Raw genomic sequence first — 21,099 nt, forward strand, 5'->3', positions numbered from 1 at the left:
CCTGGGCCAGCTAGCTATTTGCCCAAGGATCATGTCCAGACAGCTTCTTTCTCCAAGGAGGGAGTTCCCACAACCTCTCTGGGCAGCCTGTTCCAGTGCATCCTCAATCCCCACAGTGAAAAAGTGTTTCCTGATGGTCAGAAGGAAGCTCCTGTGTTTCAGTTTGTGTCCACTGCCACTTGTTATCTCACTGAGGGCCACAGAAAAGAGCCCAGCTCTCTGCTCTTTGCACCCTCTCTTCAGTCCTTATATACATGGATAATATCCCCCCCCCCCGCCCCGCCTTCTCTTCTCTGGGCCAGACAGTCTCAGCTCTCTCAACATTTTGTCCCATGTGAGAGCTCCAGTCCTTAATCATCTTAATGGACTTTCACTGGCCTCTTTCTAGTAGCTCCATGTCACCTGTAATGGGGAGCCCAGAACCAGCACGGTGCTCCATATGTGCCCTCACCCCCCCTCACCAGGGCAACAATCACCTCCCTCAACCCACTACAACAACAACCTGCTACTGTTAAAATTATATTACCATATTTAAGCAGAAAAAGATACTACAAAAGAATGCCTGTAAAACCATTTATGGTTTGTTTGTGTGAATATTGCATCCATCCTAACCAGTAGCTACATACTTGAAAGAAACAAACAAAAAAGAAGCTACTGTATATGTGTTGAAGGGATTTTTGTATTTTTTTTCCAAGAATATTATCCTAAACTAAGAAAAAAAAAAAAAAGGAAGCTGTTTTTCTGCTATAAGACCTATCATGAGAATATGTAGTGAGAATAGAAAATATATGCCACATTAATATTCCACAACACTGTAACTCATGACAAAGATTTAATGTGAACAGAAAAGGAATCCAATTAAATCATTGTTATAACAGTGCTTTAATTAAGACAGGTCCTTTTTTAACATGGTAGTAAGTGTCTAAACTTTAAGTCTTCATCTTTTAAATATGAAACTGAAAAAAAAAAGATCTAATCTTCATACACAAAAAATATTTAATTCAAGTTGCAACAAAGTAAAACAAAAGCAGCTTGGATTGAAGTCACAGGGCATGATACCAAAGTAAAAATTAGTTTTACGGTGCCATCCTACTTAAATGCAATTTACCTAAATGCTTGACAACCCTTTAGCTGTTTTTTCATCTTCTTGTTGTGATGCAATATGCACATTTGAATAAAACATTCCAAAGTCTCTTCTAGCTGAATTCATGCTATATGGTGGTGTCCCATAGTGTGGCTCAGCCTGCAGATTCCTAAGCCACATACTGAAACCATTTTCAGAAGAGATCAGGCTGTAAATCACTCCCTTATAAATCTAGCATTCCTTCCAAAGGAGTCAATCAGAGCAGGTGGGGGTGTTCTCAGCCCCTCCAATCCAGGTGAAGGAATTAATTATGTTTTAGCTCAAGTATGCAATCTGAATCCACTAGCGCAGGGAACCACATAACGGTATTTTATAGCCTCAGACAAATTTATCCGAATGAAAGATTTAACAGTCATCATGACCTGATACACTTACCGAGTTTTGTTCCATTCACTAGTCTGCCCAGGTCAAGTCACACCTACTGATTTAACATAATATGCCCAGCAAGGGAGATCATGTCCCATAAAGAGGAGACCATAGTGTTGGGTAGCATAAAGAGCACTGATCAGCAGAACAGAGCCTTTGAAACGTAGTCTGTATGCTATTAAAATTGAACCAAAAAAAAGTGAAGTTTTTATCATCATTCAACCTACCATAGCAGCTTAAAATAGATTCTAATTCTGGCTGGTGTAAATTATTTTAACATTAAAAGTTCTATTAACACCATTCAATAATATATGCCTTTTTAAAATATAACACATAGGTCAATTTTTGATTAAAACTTCTCTATGAGAAATGACTTCATTTTGTCCTCTCATCAATGTAACAGTCTACTTTTAAATAAATAAATTTAAATTTAAATGTGTTTAAATAAATAAGTATGAGTGTACCTAAGAGCAAGTTCAACATGGATGGGTATGAAAATACATTGCTCATTGAAGGGCATCAAACTTAAGCTGCAATTACAGCAGTGTTGCTACTGCATTGCTGTAGAATAAAAATAAAATAGAAACTAACAAAGCCACACACTATTCCCTACTACAACCTTGCTCTGCACTAGCAGAATGTCAACACTTCCATTCACATTTTTAACACTACAGCTACATTTTCTACTTATAAGAAAATTAGTATCATAAAGCTTCACATTTATCATTTCATGGTGTACTTCACATTTTTGATTCAGCATTTATGAGCTTGCATTGAGCTAGCAGTTTATTATTATCCACTTACAGGAAGCCAACAAAATAGTAAATTATGTATTTGAATGCCCTCCTGGGTGACATTTTAAAAGTTCATTTAACTTTTAAGTCATTGGGACTTTTTTTTTTTTCTTTTACAGAGCAGAAATTTGTTGCAAACACTCAAGATCTGATAACTGATTCCCATTTAGGTGTCATTGAGACATAAGTGAATGCATTTTCATTAAAATTTCATTGTGTAAGTGTGTCTTGCTATGACATTGCCATCTTGTAGTTATTTGTCCTACATCTAAAGAGCAACTTGTAATCAGACAGGTATATTGGATTTCATTAAGTGTCACCACACGTTCTTAGCATAGAGAATGTTAAAGTATAATTGCTTCAGGTTTATTCCTTGTGGGAAGATGAAGAACAATATATAACAATACATAGATTCATTAACGAACAAAGAAGAAGGTTGACAATAAGTATAAAATTGTCAAATACATCAAGGCTTTGGATTCCAAACTTTTTTTTCCAATAAATACAACCATTTTTAACTAATAAATGAAGGCAAACTACATTTTATATGTAACAGAATGTTTTGAGATTAATTTGTGATTGCATGCCAAAATATATATATATATATATTTGTAAACCAAATGTGAGAACAGAAGATGCTCATTTTTTGATTATACACAATGCATTTATTTTTTATTTTTTTCCAAAAAAAAGAAGGAACATTTTTTTGGAAATCACTGTAAGAAGTAGAAAATAAATGGCAACAACAGGTAATGTGTGCAAGATTTCTTCAATAACGAATATAACAAATCATGTCCACAATAAGTTCCTAAAGTGTTGCAATTGTAAGTACAACTTGGAGATGGAGATGCAGTATTATTATTTTTCCCTACCTCCATAAAATGAAGTTCTTCTCTGTGTTATATTGGAGTAAATTAAAGACATAATCCAGAGCTCATTTTTAAAGAAGAATCTCACTTTAAGTAAATGAAAAGGAAATTGAAGAATGTTTGTGAGTAAACAGTTTAGCATAAGAACTTCTCAAGCAAATACAAAGGGCTGATACTGTTAACTAAAGTTCTCAGTGAATTAGCAATTTAGTAGCAGATAGGTGAAATTCTGAAATTAAGCAATTAGAAGAAAATACTGACATGGCATGTCTTTCATATTTTGCATTTCCATATTCAGGGTGATGGCACTGTTCCTGCCACAGAAGCTGAGGAGGAGACCGTGTGAGTTTGCAGCATCATTCTCCCGCTGTGAGCAGTGCAGAGCACAATAAGCAGGGCTTCCAGGTACAAACAGTGTTTATACCATGCCCACTTTTTCCCTTCCTGTATCAGTTCTGGTTACTCCCTCTGTGAAGAGGAAGAAGATGTCACAGAGTTTATTTTGCCTTTTTGCCATCAGGAAATTTCAGTCTGCCATACAAACCCTGAACTGTTCCTTTATGGTTTCTTTAAGTCTTCATAGAAGTATCTAGCCATTAAATATCTTGCATTTTATTTCCACTTTTCAATGTGCTATGAATTTCTGTTAGCAATAACAAACTGCATTGTGGAAGTTATTGAGGGAACAGCTGCACAATTTGAATCCTGTGTGGGAATGAATTGATGCTTCTGGTGCAAGAGAAGGAATATAAAATGTCTGGGGCCTCTGGGAAGTTTCTGCTATAAGAACAACACTAAAATCATTTCAGTTGTTACCTTTAGCGTTCAGTCCCAAGCCTTTAGAAGAGTAGTTCACCCTCTGAAGTAATGCTCCACATTGTCTGCAGACTCCAACTGCTCCCTCACTGAGGCTATATCTGCTCTGTTCTGTTTTTTTTTTTTTTTTTTTTCACCCTCTAAGGATCTGTACTAGATACCGCACAAATACTGGGCTGGATGGCTTTTGTTATAACACAGTTTTGCTCAGTTAGAATTGGACAGGAAACATCGTTTCAATTATCTTATTTTTATTTAGTCTCATTATTGTATAAGATTTGTACATGCTCCAGTCAAACAAGTCACTCTTACACACTGTGGCTCATACTCGACAAATGCCCCAAACTATTTTAGGGTAAAAAACAGTCCATGACAAACAGAAAGACAAAAACAGTGGTGAGCTGTGTTGGGGAAGCAAGTAGCAAATATAAGATTGTGTGGATATGTATAAAAATTACTGTATTTCACAGGGAGTGAATGGTGTTCAGCTTTAATCATGAAGGCTGATTTTATTTTTACCAGCTTAAATCACAAGCAACTCCACTGAAATGAGTGACATGATAAATACTGAAGCAGAGTCAGCATGAATGAAGTAATGATCACACCCATACTGTCCTACATACAAACACAGGGTTGATTCTATACACAGAAGAATACCATTATAATTTTACTACTATTACATATTGAAAAATGTGTCAGAGAACCCAGTGTTTTGTCCTGTCACCAAAAACCAACATATGCAACTGCAGTCAAAACTGTGCCTACAGTCACTGGAATTGCATGAGAATGTCATTATTATTTTGTTGCAATGACTGTGAATTTTTTAATTTCTGGTAACAGTATGCTTCACTGCCATCTCATTAATTTTACATTTAGTTACATTTAGTTTTATTCTTGTGTAAGGTCCCTTTGAGAAAGATATAAGGATTCCAACTGTCTCTCTTAAAGAGATTGTTTACAAGAATATAAATAATAATAAAAAGAATAGTTTAAAATCATATTGAAAATGAAAGACTTGGATGGGTATTTCCTGGTACACTGCCTGTATGATACCCCAGTTCCTCTTTTTGCTGTTTTTTTATGTTCTTGCTTTGATACAAAAATGCCCCAGAAAGGACCAGGGATTTCTCAGATTATTATAAGGCTATTTTTTGCAGACAGCAGAAATACCTATCAAATGTTTCTCGAAAGGTGCAAACTAGTTTGAACTGCTGATTGTACAGCAAGTGGTTAACTTGATGTAATGCTTCTTACTGGTGACATACACTCTTTCGTCAAACTCAATACAGAAAAGGAGAACACTGATCTAACCAGCACTCTGAACACTTTCTAATATCAATTTTTAGGCATTATATGTAACACTTTTTTTTTTTTTTTTTCCCTTTGGAAAGGGACAGAAGCAATCAATGATTCACTTGGCGCTGAGCCATATTCTTAATTAGAAGACAAAACATCTCAAAATAACTGGCATTTCAGAGTAGCAAAATCCCAATTCTACCATTCTGGAATGTTTCCTCAGAAATTGAATATAATGCTTCTGGGATCTGTTTATTAGATTAGTCCCATATAGACTCTGACCTTTCAAAACATAGAAATGATCATGTGGCAAACCACTCCCAGGAGTGAGTTTTATTTTGGCTCTGACCTCTCCTCTGACCTTGGGAGGAATGCTTTATGCATACGTAGCAGAGCAACTATACTTCTTTTATTCTTTGAAGCAGAAGAAACAACCACTTTTGAATATTCATATAGTTCTCCTTAAAAATATATATGCCGAAGAGACTATTGCATGAGACTTATATAATTCTTGATCATTTAACATATAGGTTAGTAGAAAACATCCATAATTGATGTCCAATTTCCAGCCCTGCAAGCCCAGAGAACACAACTTCTGTTACTGACTTGTATTAAAAAGTAGAATATGAGATACTACTGTTCATTTATAGTGCAGCAATTATGCATGGAAATATTTCACCGTAATTCTATGTTTATAACTTCTGCTTTTCTTATATTTAAATGTATTGATTTTATCAAGTATTACAAATGGACCTGGCAGACCTCTATGATTAGGGCTATCCATTAACTAGTGTAGCGTATTTTGAATTCATTATAATAGTTAAATATTAATTATTGGTGTTAAATTTGTATTTAACAGATCTCTCCCATGTTTTCGGAAAGTCTGGATTGATCTGTTTCCAGCAATGAAGACCAGAGATAACACTGCACTGATAATACTTCTCTCAGTACATATGCAAGGTTTTTCCTTGACCCTTGTTTTGAAGCAGAATTGGAAATTTGAGAGGGTAAGTTGTAATACAATGCAAAAGGTTCCTGAATTTGTCCTCATGAGAAGACATTCCAATTTGACATATTTATAAACATCTAAAAGTCACCATTTGTACACAATTGCTAATCCTTTCTCTGGAATTTCCTGATAACATTTCAAGCACACTGTCCACACTGAGCATGACACAGGAAGTCAGATATCAGTCACACTTACAGGTCTGTGAAATATTGAAGGCAGAGTTAAACAGATATACATATACCAAGGTAATCATGTATATAAATCTAGAGCTTCTTGCAATAAATTTAGAAAGCCGAGTGTATTAAGGAATAATTTCAACAGCAAAAAATAGCGCCTAGAAAGACAAACAAAGCAAATGGGTTGTTTTGGTGTAAGAACTAAAAAATAATTTGTAAAATCTTGATATGAGGTTAAAAAAGAAAATTTATTCCAGAGATCAGAAGCTGCAGGCAAACAAAATCTTGCACCAATAGTCATATCTAAGTTGCTGCCTATTTATTTGGAAAGCACTAGCAATGAGAAAGACTGAGCTACGTACACACTGGATTTTAGAGACTGAAGGCTCCATCATTTCAGTAGCAACAGTCTGTCTTAAGCTTTAACTAGGTAATACAAACACACCCTATCTTTCTTAGACAATGACAATCATTTGTAGATGAGAGTTGAAGGCCCTCCAAAGGTACGCGTGCTCTGACTCAGGATGTGAGCAGATTTGCAGACTGCAGTTAAGAGGCTCGTATTGCTGTAGGCTACAGGAAACTTTTGGGCTCCAGTTAATGTACTAGACCTTAAAGATGCTTACATTTCTGCAGTCCCTATTCCAAGCTTTGATCTTTCTCCCTCTTTTACATCTTTACACCATTCTACCTCTTAGGTGGCTAATTTGCTATTTTTTCAAAGTATGTAGGTAGCTCCCTTTGGGTAATACAGAGTTTGTCTTACGTGTTTGAAAATCAAACAGTTTAAGAGTCTTAGATTTTCAAGAACACAAAGATGAGCAAGAAACAAATAATATATAAATAGTTGAATATTCTGTATTTTAACTGATTCCCTGACAAGTAAAAAACAGATCTTGAACAAAATGGCATTAGTTTATCACTTTAAGAAGCAAAAGCAATTCTCTTGGCACATTAGTAGTATTTAAAAACTACAACAACAACAAACAGAAAGCCCATCTTCTACTCTACCTTCTGGCTCACAGTATCAGCATTTACTGCTACAGTATCAAGAGCAAATCTTATCTTGTTTTTAACCCAGAAATGGAATCTACAATTTTTTAATAGTTAAATGTGCAGTGGGAAATTTCAATGCACTTTCCTTCTTAACTGCTTTTCAAGTCTGCATTTAGCACAGGTATCTGTGATTTTCACTGACTGCCGCATGCATTTTGTTCTGCCATTTCAAACTGTTTTAACAAGGTACTGGGAAATGAAAAGTTAATTAGAGTAATATTACAGATGTTCTAATGTGAACAAAATCTTCTGAAGATGTGTGCATTACAGAAGACACAGAAAATGAGCATTGGAATGAATCAATGCATTACTTGCAGAAAACCGTATCATTTGCTCATACTGATAGAAACCACTTCTGTTAAGGTGTGTACAAGTGTGGAAAATTTATGGAGGACTTTGAGTCACACCATCCATCATAGACAAATGCTGAACAGACAGAAGATGGAAGTGCGCTGTTCTGGAAAAAAAAAAAAAATCACTTTTTTTTCTTTTTTTTTTTTTTTTTTTTTCTTTTTTTTTTTTTCACACAGCTATTTTTGCTTTGCCTCACTTCATTAGAATGATAATTATCTGCAGCTCTCTATTCCCATGTCTTTGAGGCCTGATTTTTAAAATCTGAATGTGGCATTCTGTTACACAAATACATCTAGTCTCACTATTCCTTCATTGCTTGAAAACGTGATCCAGCCAAAAGAATAATTATATGCATCCCCAAAGGCCATAAGTAATCTTATAAATATCTGTGAGTGTTCTCATATACCTGTGTGTACAGCTATGCCTTTAGACTGCAGTGTCATTGATGTGTAGTACTGCTTAGCAGTACTACAAAGACCAGACTTTGTTTTTCCTTAAAAAAATATGATATACTGATAACCACACAGACTGCAGAGAGCATCAGGCACATACATCTGATGACTGAATTGCTGCTGATAAGGAATCATTATAGTCATTTGTTTGATGGATAAATCCAAGTACACAGGGAAAATGCACATTGTGAGCATGTTTCATCTGACTGTTCCCATCAGACTCACTGCCTTTTAATTAGAGGATTCCTCAACAGACAAAGCAAGGTTTGTGGGAGGTGACATAAAAGATGCCTAATATAGGCATAGGCATAAGATTTATAAGATTTTATATTAGGCATAAGATTGCCTAATATAAAACTCTACATCAACTAATACTAATGAAGAGCAGTTTTTAAATGTCCAAGCCTCCTTCTGTCTCTACAGAGCTTGTTAAAAGCTGGGAGCTACAACTGTCACACTCCCTGAATCACAGAGAGGAGAACAGCAGTGATACCTCCTGAGCACCCCAGCCACTAATGCTGCCTTTGGTATGAGCTACAGGTGGACTGACCAGTCTTGCACAACAGCTTTGGCTGCAGCAACACCTTAAGCCTTGGCTCCAACTCCCTTGTGTGCAAGACTGGACAAAAATGCTCTTCTGAGATAGAAATTAATCCAACTTAATACTATATTAATTGAAATTACTAACAGCACTACATGCAAATACAGGCAGACACATCCTTCAAAATTAAACCCAAAACAAACACAGCAATGTGATAAAAGATTTGATAACAGTGGGTTTGAAATAACAGCAGAAATAGATGTCAGTATGATTTATACAGAAACATACACAAAGAAAATATAAAATATTTTAAAATATATAAAATATACCAAAACCCCAAGTAAGATTGGTAACACAACCAGTTAGGTAACTTTATGTAACTGTCCCCTTTGTAAAATCACCAAATAAGCAGCTAAATATACTACAGAGCTATTGGTGAAGGTTAACTAACAAATACATGCTAAAATATGGTAGATATTGTCAATGGCTTGTTAAACAAAAAAGACTTGAGAAAAAATGGAGGAGAATGCAGTTGCTCTTGGACTTCCCATTCATAGATCTAATGCTCATGTGACTCATTGGGAAGAGACAAGGAGAAAATACTGCCTTTTAGCAAAGATGCTCAGTATCTATTTTGATCAATGAACATGGAGAATGACTCAAAGATGAAAAGGGCTGTATTCTGATACCACTAATACACACTAATATTGAATAGCTCTACTTTCTATGACTGGACTTCAAAGTGCAGCAAAGTAGGCACCACTTAATATACTATGAGACTTCAAATCCAAATTGAAAGCAGTGGTTTTAATCCACTAACAGCTACATGGAATAATGAAATGTATTCTGCTACTTATGTTTCTTAAATCTAATTTAATTGTCCCAGTGTTTATGCATATTGAAACAGATAGATGTAACTGCAAACTTGGATAGTATTTATGCACACAGTATAGACACACATGGCAAGAAAAACAGCATGTAGGATGTATATATACATGGCTCATATAGCTCCTCTTTTTCCTCTGTTCCTTGGTAGGTTTCCTGTTAACAGCAATTACCTATTTTTTTATTGGGCGCATGGCAGAAGGAACACAAAGAAAATACTTTTTCTTATGTTAGGACTGTTTTTCTACATATTTCTTGCTCTTTCTATAATGTTCTCCTTCTTCCCTTACCACAAGACAATCGAAGGCCAACCAGCCCCATGAATATGCCTGCAGACAGCTTCTTGCTGCAAACTTGTGCCTTTATAGGACGTAAATTGTCTTGTCAGGGGAATATAAACAACCTTGGACTTTGAACACTATACTACAAATAGTCTTTAAATCAAGATATCATGTCAAATGATGCACATTTTTTAAAAAACTTCTACTCTCTAGGGTATTGGATTAGCACTTTACTTTTGATTATTACTTTTTTTATTAAGGAAACTTAAATCCTGTTGAGAAGAGCTTATTTAGGTTGAGCTGTCACCTTTAGCTTCAGAACATTAAGTCTTGACAAATCCTTCTTTTGAAGTCTGACACCTGTTTCTTTGGCATTTCCCACTTTCAGGAACTCACTAGACTATAATAATACTCAGCACAGCAGAAGTAAAGAGAATGAATTAAAGCAGAAATGCTTTCAGATGTGAAAGAGCAGTACAAAAGAGCATCCCTTTGCTCAGGTTGTCTCAGTAGTTTAGATAGGAGCTCAAGAGAGCTCATCTCAAAGTTGTACTTTTTTTCTTTAATAGGAATCTAATGCCCATGAAAGAAGTCAGATTAGCAGCCCCAGAGACCAGACTATTCTATCTTAACTCAGATATGGATCAGCAGGAAAAAACTATTTTTTTTAATTTTTTTAGCTGCGTTCAGAAGTAGAGAGAAACTTTATTAAGACTTTCTCTCAGGCCAAATATTAGGTTTCTGCTCTTTTTTTAGCTAAAATACTCTGAAATATGGTTCTATTGCATTTTTCATTACATTTGTCTTCATGAAGATTTTAATGGTAAATTTCTTCAAATGTCTATTTAGTGGTTTGTAGGGGTTGTGGGTGTGGGAGGTCTACATCTAGAAGGCGTTCCATAAACCACTTAAATCATTCAAAACAACTTATGAACACCTTCAAGTCTACAGGACTAGACCAACAGTTTATTTAGCTCTGCCATGTATTTAGACACCTTATCTGTTTTTTTTTTGTTTGTTTGTTTGTTTGTTTTTCATTTACTCTCTAGACTTTCTGGTAAGAATTTGCAAAAGATACTAGGAAATGAAGAAAATACTCATTAGTAACTTGACTCCATCCCTTCGAAAAAATCACCTGTTCTGGTAATTCAAAATCTGCTTTTAGTGTTCCAAAACAGATTTTATATAGAGAATACTTTTTCTATAGCCAATAACAAATTCAGTCTTATCCTGAGAACTATAAGAATCTGTAACAAACCATGTTAGATTTATTTTGTTGGAGAAAGGGATGTCAGAAACCCTTTCAAAACTGGACTGGAGACACTATTGCAATGAATCTTGAATTCTGTAAGTCATCTAAAAAGTATAAACAACATTTTAGAGTATTTTCATACAGCAACAATCTCTCTAATTAATCTGACCATATTTCTGGGCTATATTTTACAGCATATTTAAGCAGTGCTTATAGCTACGGGGGATTTTAAAAATAGGGGTGGCAGTATTGTCTTTTTTTAAGAGTACATGGCAAATTATTTGTAACACTGTTTTAAACTTTTCCCAGATTTGCTGATTTTTAGCCCACTTGGCTGAAATATTCCATACAAGGCTCTGCCTACCTTAGAAATGATATTTTGGGGAGAAAAAAAAAAAAAAAAAAAAAAAAAGATTTAGCTCCAACATTTTAAGAACTTCTGAAAACAAGAATAAAGAACAAATGAATTTGTGAGAAACAGATACAAGTAATACAAGTATTCAATTAAGAGGTCTGGAGCAGGGCTCCCCAGCTGTTTGTTTCAGAGGCAGTTCAGACAAAACACAGAACTCCTCACCAACAACAGAAAAGGAGATGTGAAGGCAGCAGCAACTGCTCACACTGTCAACAGGACTGCTCAATGTCAAATTCTCCCCAGTCTTTGCATCACAGATCCTAACAATGAGTGTGTTCATCATTAATCAGTCAGGAAAGAAACCTTTTCCCTGTGCATCCTTACAACAACAGCCACGGCAACTGATGGAGAAAGGCACCCATACCTGGTGACCCAGCAACAGCAGCAGGGTTTCTGGTCCCCCCAGAGAGTAGTGTGCACAGCATGTGTTCACATCACACATGGGATCCCAAATAACAGCCCCTGAGCCTGTGGTTGGTTGTGTGCTTGATCCTGGCAGGCTGTATGTGACAGATTCTAATCTGAAGACTCCCACTCTGCCACCTTTGAATGTTAACTTTTCAGGCATATATATTTATATACATGGGGAGGTCGCTGTTCTTATTTATGTGGGTAGATGTGTTGTGTAGATTTTCACAGTAGGCAGATGCATACATTATAAAACCTGAGTACATTAAAATAAGCCAACAATTAGAAAGTTATACAAACATGTACACAGACATATACAGTCAATGTATATATTTATGAAATATAAGTTAAGCATAAAACCTCTTACACTATTACGATAACTGAAAAGTTTACTTAAGTATATTATTTACTACATGCAAATTTAGGATATGCTGAAAAAAAAACTTTATTTATAAACCAATTATATCTTTCATGTAAAGTGTTTTCTAAACTCAGTATTTTTCCATATTTAATAGACTAAATGAGGTGTTTCATGTTAAATGTGATGGGAATTCTATTTGGGCATGGTTACACTAGTGATTATACCATGTTGATCTGTAGCTATGAAACTGGTGTAACAATTTTGCTCATACATCATTATCATGTAAATGTAGCATCGGTACTGCTACTATCCAGGGCAGTAACAGAACAACTCAAAAAATACCCTTTATTGCTGCATTTGTAATAGGAAACAAGTTCTGAGGTCTTGCAAACTAGGGTGTTAAATGTATTCAAATCTTTTTGGATATCTTTTCAGATATACATTCCTAAAAATTGTCTCCCTTCTTTTAGAAGAGTTGTAGAAATTTCCCTTGTGTGTCCACTGACACATTCATCAAGGCACTTTTGCAGCTGTGATACTGCAGGCAGGGCTGCTAAGCCATTTTCATCACACAGCTGTGTAGTTTAACATGTACTTTACCAGTGGGCTTAGATTTACCTTGTTGGACAGGTGATTTAAAATAAAATGAATCCCCTCTTAATTAGGTGAAATTATTTCTCACCTGAACAAATATAACTGAAACAACTGAAATCACGTTAGCCATGCAGAAATTTATCAAACTACTACCTCAGCTCTTAGTGAGCACTGGTCACTTTTCTAGTCTTGGAAACAAAAAGCAAAAACAACTCTGTAATGCATTAACACCATTGCTGGTGTATTTACAGCCCAAATTACTGATCTGTTTTGAGCCATGTTGCTTGCTAGAAAAAATGCCCAAAACTATACGTGAAACAACTGGCAATTACAAGCAAGAAAGACATTTCTGATACTCCAGTCTTTACCACAAAATTTATCAGACATTAATGTTTTCTAAAGAAAACTACAACAAGAACAACAAACAACATCAACAAAAACATGAGTAAGCAAATCCAGAAGGAAGTAAACAAGTTAATCTCAAACTTATGTCATCCTGCCAAGGATAATAAAATGAAATGTGGATTGAGGAACTACTACCTCTCTGCCAGCCAGGGCATGTAAATGTCCTTTTGTTACTAGGAGGTTTTCATACTTCTTTCTTTTGGTATTTATTTCTTTTGAAAGGTGTATAAGGCTTATCAATATAGAATTAAATAATGGTGTTTTGAATGACTAGGGAGAACAACAGGCTATAGAGGTAAAATGGATCCAATAATGTTTGGAAATTACAAGAGTAATGAAGAAGTCACAACTGTAAAATGCTTGAAGTAAAGCAGAAAGAACCACGGGCATGGATTTGAGCAAGGTGGGAGCTAGAAGCAGGTCCTGGCACTATCCATGCAGCTTGCCCTACTTACGAGCTTCAGACTCTTGTCTGAAGGCAACAGGGTACCTACCGATCACGCAGAAACTCAGGTTTTGTTTTGGCGTGTTAGGCAGCAGCTCCCAGGCCTTGTAAAGGAGGCCCTGGCAACCAGTGCCCAGAGCGGCTGCTCAACTGCACTTGGGTGGCTTTGGGGTCTGCTGAGCTCTGGGGGGTGCTGCAGGGAGCTGCTGATGGATATACCAAGGCAGCTCCCTAGCTGCCCAGTGGGAGTAGGAGCTGCTGATTGGCTGCATCCAAATTCTGTGCAAAGTGCTGTCTCCCACTGAATCCCTGTGTTCAAAACACAGTCATTTGCCTAATGATTTGGCAGTGACTTGGAACTGCTTCACAGGAAAGAGAAGAGGCACGGTGTATTGTGGTATATTGCCTCCCTTGGTGCTTGGGAAGCGTGGAGGCAGAAAGAGGGCTGGCAGGGCCACTGCAGCTGGAGCTGCCCTAATGGACACTGGGAGGCGAGGTGGGGGGGCAGCACATAACCTAATCTACTGGGCAGCATCCCTGCCCATGGCAGGGGGTGGGAACAAGGTGATCCTTAAGGTCCCTTCCAACCCAAGCCATTCTATGAGTCTGTGGTAAGGGCTCACAGCACTGAATAACACAAGGCGGAGAGCAGAAAAATACCATGCAGATGTTGGGAGACTGGAGAACCTTTCTGGTGGTAATGACCAGACATTTATGCAAGCAGGGGAGTTGGAGAGCACTTCAAAATACTTTTGCAGATGACACTGTTTGAGAGGGCTAGTGGACAAGGCAGAAAGAGAACTCTAGTAACAATACTTTAATCTCCTAGGACAAGTTCATTTGAATATTTTTCTTTTACAAATGTGTGAATTCTTTTTTGAATCTGAAAAATATTTTTCAAGAATTTACGTCTATAAAATTCCTAAATATGCTACAATTTGCATATATTACTCACTTTTACAGTCATATATGTATTTCAGTGTTAGTAGTTCTGCAACTAGCATTAACTTTGCAAAGAATATTTGCAAGTAATAGACTATTTAAAAGTACAAATAACAGCAACAAATCCAATTTGTATTACAGAAGATTTAGAATATTACACTATTGATATAAAATTTTTGTATTAGAAAATATGGATTATCACAATATACCCAAATAGAAACAGAAAACATCAACAATTTAATGTGTGAAGCCATGTATGAAATTTAAATAAATCTCATAGATAAGAAACCATAGAAGTTCAAATAAATCAAAAAAAGTTCAAAATCAGTGACAACTTCTACCTATCATTATCATTCTGCAGCATTCTTTGTTCTGTATCAGCATTTGGATGACACGTAACTACAGCCGAGTACTTCTAATGAATAATTTATTTTACCAATTTTGTGTCTTTTTTCTGTGACATATCCATGAATAACCAAATCATGATTTTCTTTATTCATAATTTAAAGTTCTCTGACAGTCCCTCCTCAACCCGCTTCCCCTTTACAGTGTTGACTGTGCTTATATATTGCTTATATGGAGGTTCCAGATTTCGAAGTTGGGAAGGGTTGGAAACTGAGCTATGTAGCTTAGTTGTGTGTGGTCATATGCCATTGTTTCTTCTCTCCAGTTGGACTCTTCTGAAGTAATCAGGTGTAAATGTTCATGAAGAATAAATTAGAGTTTGCTTTTTGTGATCCTGAATGTAAAACCAAGTCTCTCTGTGCATTTGCTCCAATAAAACACAGGAGAAACTCCACAGAAAGTTACCACAAAAAAGGCATGAGCACAGCTGAAAGGAATTCATTTAAAAATTCATATGAATATTCATGTGATTTTTTTTTTGCAGTATGTTTTCAAATTAACCATTATGAAAACAACCTTCTTACTAGATTCAGCTTTGGTCTGCTCACCTGTTTTTGATGAGGCTATTGGGAACACTTCAGTGGTTGGAAGGAAGGACAAGCTTGGGGCTATTGTCAGCCTGGAATCCAGTCAGTCCCTTTTGGACCCAAGCCTAAAGGCATCTCTTCTATATCATAGTTGCTCTCTTCAGTCAAAGAAAGCAATGAGAATTTTGGAAGGCTCGATGTGAAAGCTAGAGCAGGCTGTTTCCTTGGTGGGGGTATGAAGAGGAGGAGGGGAATACCCTTCCTTGTGCGAAATAACACTAAGGCACATTTCGCTGCTGCAGAATAATCAGTCACTTAAAACATTTATGGCGATTGTGTATTATGTGTGAAGCACAGACTTCTAAACCCCAGATCAGAAAGTGCAGAAATACATCATTCACACTAGTCAAATGGAGGCACTGTGCATTCTCCATAGTGCCTGGCTATCTCTGCTCGGTAGGTGCCAAAGGGAAGAGAAGAAGCCCTAGATTTCTATTAACTGTTATCACACTTTAGATAGATTTCTAAGGGATTACAGGCTTAGAAAAGCTAAAATCAATTCCAAGACCGGTCTACACTACTAAATATAATATATTCTTAGCAAAAAGTAAGCTTAGAGATAGACAAAGTAAAACAGCTGCAATAAAAATTTAAGTCAGAAGGTACGTTCCATGAGCAGAAGCAATGCTTAAGGCTGTTTTGCATTAGTACATTTGAAGCACATTGTTTCCTAATCTACTTTGAAGAAATGTTTAGGGATTTTATTAACATAAAACAAGATAGTGAGGGCAAATTTGATATCAATTAACATACTAATTAAATGTCACTTAGTAGTTTTAGCAATTACTTGATATTTAATTAACCACTTGAATACCTTGGGAGATCCAGATTATTGTACATGTAATCAAAGGGCAATTTTTCTGACCCTGTGGGTATATGCTGCATGTCAAGACATTCTGTAGATAGCAACAAAAATAATTTTATGCTCTGTGACCCCAGGTATGCTGAGTTGCTGTTACCCAAGAGATTAATTTACTAATTTGAATGCACTAAGTATCACTTAAAAGGCTTAAACATATCTCAAGTGATTAGGGGCCTACATAAACAACATGAACAACCTACAAAATATCAATGATTTTAGTTCAAGCCACATTTTGGATTCATACTGCAAAACTGTCTTTGCATTTATGAAACTTGGATTCACCATCAGGTCCTTGTACTTATAGCAAACATCTACAAGGATTGGAGAGTAAAGAAGCAACTCAAATATTAGAAATATTACTCAAGAAGTGGGAGTATGTACTTGAACTCTTCTGGACTGTATTCACAGAGGCACCAACTTCTGCATATGGGAGAATATTATGGAACACTTCTGTAGAGCTTTTAGAAAGAAAAGGGTTTGATCACTGAACAGGCATGATCTCTGTCTGAATTGCCCTCTTACACGTGTCTCCTTCCTTTTGGAACTGTGCCTGTGTCACTTAGCTCCTGCTGCCAGCCACACCATGCTGCCAATGGCTGCCTCAACTACTCCTAGTAGTCTTAAGGCTAATGCAGATACACTGGAAAGGGATTCATTCTTTTCAGGTTTTGCCACTTTTCTAAATAGACATTAACAACTCCCCCTTTTAATCTCATGCTTGTAAACCCAGCAACATTCCCACTGCTTTTGATTGTCTTCTCAATTGCTGCTTTATTTCTGCTTACGTTTCTCCCTGTATCTGTCAATATGGGGAAATACAGCAAAGTAACCTTTCTGTTCTCTTTAAACATTCACACTTTTGCATCTCTTTCTCATTTCCTATGCAAGAAAACAACTTCACTTGTCCTTAAAAAAAGTACTTTGCTATACTTGTGTTTTCAGTTATATTTTTCAGTTCTTGCCTCTCTCATTTCTATACTCATTGAAGCTTTTTATTTACAATGTATCTTCAGATCTCTTTCTCAAATCAGATATCCATCCCTTTCAGTCCACTGAAACCAACCTAAATCTCTAACCATCTCTTTAAAGCAAGACTTTATCTGCTCTCAAAAGTTGAACAGACTATACTGCAAGTTTAAAATATCCAGGAACATCCTAGGCTAATATTACTGTACATTAGGATCTGAAAATTATTTATTTTAATAGAGAGGATAAAATTTCCCACTGTAAATGTTGGAAAATGCAGGCAAATACAGGAAATGTAAACAAAAACATAAAGAGAAGGAAATAATTGTTCCATAAATTAAACGAACGCCTCACTCTCATATAGCACTTATTACATTTCAAACTACTGTATGAACAAGATCACAGTCACAGTTAATAGTTTTCTTGTATGATTCTATTTGCATGTACACAGACACTGCAAGCATATCCAATCTTACAATTTCTTCTCTGTGATGCAAAGGTGTACCAAATGTCTCCATTAATATTTGCCTGGAATTTCTTGCTATTCAAATTTTATCTCTAATTTATTGTGCACATACCATGTCATCAAAAAGATAACTTCTTTCTTATTCACTATCCACAACTGTTTTTACATTTTTTTTTTTTTTAAAAAAAAAGCTTGCACACTATTCAGGTCTTGCATTTGCCAGATGCACTTCACCCTCAAGCCCGTGTTTATAGATAACAAAATCACTCTAATGACTATTTATCCATGTACCTCTAAGTATTATTGAAAGCATATTATTTACCAATATGATTATGTTTTAGTAATGTTCTAGGAAAGAAATAAAATAACAAACAATAAAATTACCAAAGGTGTTGAAAATTTTACATGGAAGAAAGTCAAAGCAGCCTTTAATCAAAAGAGGTACAGTGACAAAAGGATTATTTTGGATCAGAACATATCACAAGCTAGATGTTTTTTCTGTCCCAGCTGAGAGGAATAATTGGAAAATCATGGTTTACACACACAAAAAATCATTATTTTCTTGTGATCTGCCTTCCTTTTATGAAGCCTTGCATCTTCATCACTCAATTACAATCTGAGAGATTAGGGGACTCAATATATACTAGATTAAAAGTCACCTATTATTACGGACAAGATTTAATTGCAATATTTACATAAATTCTTTACCAACCATGGAGTTTCAGCTGATTCTACTTAATCAGCATACTAAAAAAGGACAGGATATTCATTAGGATGCCCTATGGGAAAAAGTATAGCAGTAACCTAAAAACAGAGTGGAATTGCTCTACATCTTTTTTATTATTATTATTATTATTTTTTATTATTTTTTTTTTTTTAAAAGAAAATCAGGAAATGGTGGTGGTTGGAAAATTGTAGATTAAATCTTATTTCATTACAGAAAGTAGAAGTTAGCTTGATTGCAGTGCTGTAAGAATTTCCTAGGGGAAATTAAATTTGATAATCTCAAGGTGTTTTCCAGAAGATGCCATGCATTCAGTAATGTTCATTATAGTTTGCAGAATACCAGATAGAATTTAAAGTGAAGACTCCCACGGTTTAATCAATATAGACATTCTAAATTGTTCACGGTATAAAGACCTGATTATGAAACAAAGATGCAGTTAAAAGGGAAGCCACAGTACTTTGGGTGGATTTTTCTTCCTATATAAACTGGTTGGTTCATAGCTAAGGTGAATATTGACTGCCAGATCTCCAAAACAATTCTTGAAGCAGTAACAGAAAGTGCATTGTGCCTGTTTTCACTGAATGATTCTTACAGCCAGGGTACCAAATATTTTGGAGATTACTTGCTACAAGATTTGAAACCTACACATCAGCAACATAAATCATTAAGTTAAGGCAAACAATTACAAAACAGATTTGAAATGATTTCTTTGGAAGATCATGAAGAGTATGAAGATTTCGATTAATATATATATGTATATATGTATACCTATACATCAGCTGTCTGGTACCTGTCCACATTTTAAGCAATAAATAAAAGAATATACAACATAAACTGAATTTGGTGTTTGTTATCATCTGGCAAGCGCTAAAGGACTGAGATGACACATCAGCAGTTCAAAGCACAAAGAAAACGAATCTTCAGTTTCGAGTAAATGAATTTGCAGCATCTGTGGTATCTTTAGATAAAAGAAGTTGCCAAATTGCTAATTGCAAATATAATCTGGAGTAGCAGGTTTCAGTGCTGGTAAGGAAAAGCTGCCTAAACAAATGACTTCAGCTAAAGCCAAAGAAGACACTGCCCCTCTCAAATGCTTGGACAAAGATCAAGGAGTGTGTCCTGGTTTCAGTTAGGACAGTTATTTTTCCTCCTAGTAGCTGGTAGGGTGCTATGTTTTGGATTAGGATGAGAAGAGTGCTGATAACGTGCTGATGTTTTAATTGTTGCAGAGCAATGCTTACACCAAGCCAAGGACTTTTCAGCTTCTCGCTCTGTCCTGCCAGTGGCCAGGCTAGGGGTGCAGCAGGAGCTGGGAGGGCACAGACCCTGGACAGCTGACCCAAACTGGCCAAAGGGGTATTCCATACCATCTGACGTCATTCTGAACAATATATAGGGGTGGCTAGCCGGGGTGGGGGGCCGGCTGCTCGGGGATGGGCTGGGCATTGGTCAGTGGGTGGTAAGCAATTGCATTGTGCATCACTTGTTTCATAAACATTATTATTATTATTATTATTATTTTCTATCTTAATAAAGTGTCTTTATCTCAAACCACAGGCTTCACTTTCCCGTTTCTCTCCCCCATCCCAGAGAGGGAGGGGGAGGGTGAGCGAATGGCTGTGTGGTGTTTAGCTGCCAGCCGGGTTAAACCACAACAGAGGGGTGGGGGGTAGGACTAAGAGAAGGACCTGAAATTTCAAAAAAAAATGTGTCTGGGGATATTTTTTTGAGTGAGCCAGGAATGGATTTATGCTTCTCCAACTGGTGCTGGCTAGATGACATATATTCAACACAAAAGAGAGATGATGTCCCCTAATTATATATGGGTACATATGTTTTCCCATTTCTTTAATATACATGGGGTATTCAAGCTTGAAGATTCAAACCACTTGATCAGAAAGGGCCTATGAGATGGATATAAATGAAAGAAAAAATTAGGAGAGCATTCTGGAAAAAAATTACACTTCCAAGCTGTTAGCTCTTTGAGGTAACTGGGATCTGGTGAGCGCTGGGCTCTGAGGGGTTCACCCTATTTCAAAAGATAGGAGAGCTTGTTCTCTGCTGGACATCTGTCCTCTGTGATTCTGATATTCTCCTGTTTCCCAATTTTTCAGGTGGTCTTCAGACCGCAAAGAGAGTCTCCAATGTCTTCCTATGTGCTGGAGATTAAAAGAGGTCCCTCCCTACAACTCTTTTCTTTTCCAATCCCAGGCCCATGGGACAGC

At 36.3% G+C, this 21,099-nt stretch overlaps 2 long non-coding RNA genes across 7 annotated transcripts in view; one reads left to right on the forward strand and one right to left on the reverse strand.

Moving 5' to 3' along the window:
* Nucleotides 1-7,905: 7,905 nt before the first annotated feature.
* LOC118166106 overlaps nucleotides 7,906-21,099 on the reverse strand; it is a 202,059-nt gene continuing 188,865 nt past the window's right edge. For 3 of the 6 annotated variants that reach the window (XR_004750347.1, XR_004750345.1, XR_004750349.1), the window contains one exon: nucleotides 7,908-7,983. This is a non-coding gene — a long non-coding RNA (uncharacterized LOC118166106). Of the gene's footprint in view, nucleotides 7,984-13,222; nucleotides 13,258-21,099 lie in introns of all 6 variants that reach the window. The other 3 variants (XR_004750350.1, XR_004750346.1, XR_004750348.1) reach the window with 3 other exon arrangements.
* Nucleotides 19,044-20,571, forward strand: LOC118166109. The gene is made up of 2 exons (XR_004750353.1): nucleotides 19,044-19,986; nucleotides 20,535-20,571. It is a non-coding gene; the product is annotated as an uncharacterized LOC118166109 (long non-coding RNA).

The sequence above is a fragment of the Oxyura jamaicensis genome, chromosome 4 (assembly GCF_011077185.1).
Source record: "Oxyura jamaicensis isolate SHBP4307 breed ruddy duck chromosome 4, BPBGC_Ojam_1.0, whole genome shotgun sequence".
NCBI classification, from domain to species: Eukaryota; Metazoa; Chordata; class Aves; order Anseriformes; family Anatidae; genus Oxyura; species Oxyura jamaicensis.